This window comes from Pundamilia nyererei, unplaced genomic scaffold, assembly GCF_000239375.1.
Source record: "Pundamilia nyererei isolate P.nyererei 1_Seehausen unplaced genomic scaffold, PunNye1.0 scaffold00054, whole genome shotgun sequence".
In the NCBI taxonomy this organism is placed as follows: Eukaryota; Metazoa; Chordata; class Actinopteri; order Cichliformes; family Cichlidae; genus Pundamilia; species Pundamilia nyererei.
Window position 1 is genome coordinate 848684 of NW_005187455.1, and position 1434 is coordinate 850117.

Below are 1434 nucleotides of genomic sequence, written 5' to 3' on the forward strand. Positions count from 1 at the left end.
AGAGGAGGGGAATGTAAATGGAGAGGGAAAAAAGCTAGATTAACACCCCCCGTCACCATCATCACCACACACACACACACACACACACACACAAAATATTTAATGCATTTTTAATGAACTGATTTTTCATTGCAAATCTAAAGCTAATTCGGTGTGTTATGAATCCACTGGTTAGCCAATGTGCTAAAGCTGACAGTTGCTATGGTATGTGTGCGTGAGCCTGCGTTAAACTAAGGTTGTTTCGCTGATCTGTGTATGTGCCAGTGGTTATGGTGTGTGTATTAATATGGCCTCGGCTATGCCTGCGTGTGGCTCACAGATGGCTTGGATATGCAGACTGGGCACAGAGGGTCTGGCTGAGCTACATGCCATATCAGCCAATAGCGTCATTACTCACAATTAGATACTAAACAGATTAAAGAATAGGGTGACAACCAGTGAGCTAGGCAGTCACATGGAAAGAAAGAAATTGTATCATTATTGGCGCTGTTTTAGTTTGTCTTTTGTGTCGCTCCTTCCATCTGATCCCAGAACCACAAAGTGCTTCCTTGTTCTTATTCATTATGATGCTTTTAAGTCATATTCACTGTATCTGCCTTCATAACATCGACTTCACCTCTAGACCTTGGAGTTGTTTTAGTTCTAATGGTTACAGATAAATGCAGACTGGAACTCTCTCTTAATATTAGTATTATCAAGAGAGGCTAGTAATTTGGTTTTGCCTGTGCTCACCGGTAATTTTAATCAGCCATCCAGATGGTAAAATAATTTAATGAAGGTTTATTGATAACCAGGGACGCTGCACACCACAATGCCAACACTACAGCTAAAAAGCAAAACTGTAATGACTGTTGCTGCTCAAATCAGCCACCAGTTTTATTGTACCATGTTGGAACTTGTATTATGCCAGCGAAAGAAGTCAGTAAAAGAGTACAAAGCACAACTCCCTGACGACAGCTCAGATTCCCCCCTTGAACGCGTCCAACAGGGAGGATTTATACACCTATGAACTTAACTATAAGTCTTGGGCTATCCAGTTCAGATTGTTGTCATTCTTCCTCTTTGTCTATCTGTCCTGTTCTCTTTTCCTTCTATCCAGTTGTTACCATTTACCTTTCTGGGTTTGGGTTTCTACCTAATATTTATATTTATTTTTGTTTCTTGTTATTAATACACAATTGACAGCCAATCTGATCAATGCACTTTTTTAACCTCATAAAGAAAGAATTGTCCAATTTTGCTTCTTCATCCATGACGTTTCTTCCTTATGGCCAGGGTTGTACAGACTAATTACTGGTAACCTAAAACTCCTGGATGTTTAAAAAGGTAGAGGTTTTTCAAAATAAACTTTCGTGTACAGTCATTATCCTATTCATTCCTCACTTTACTCAACTCGTCCTCTGCAGGGAAAGAACAACCATTAACCAGCTCAGG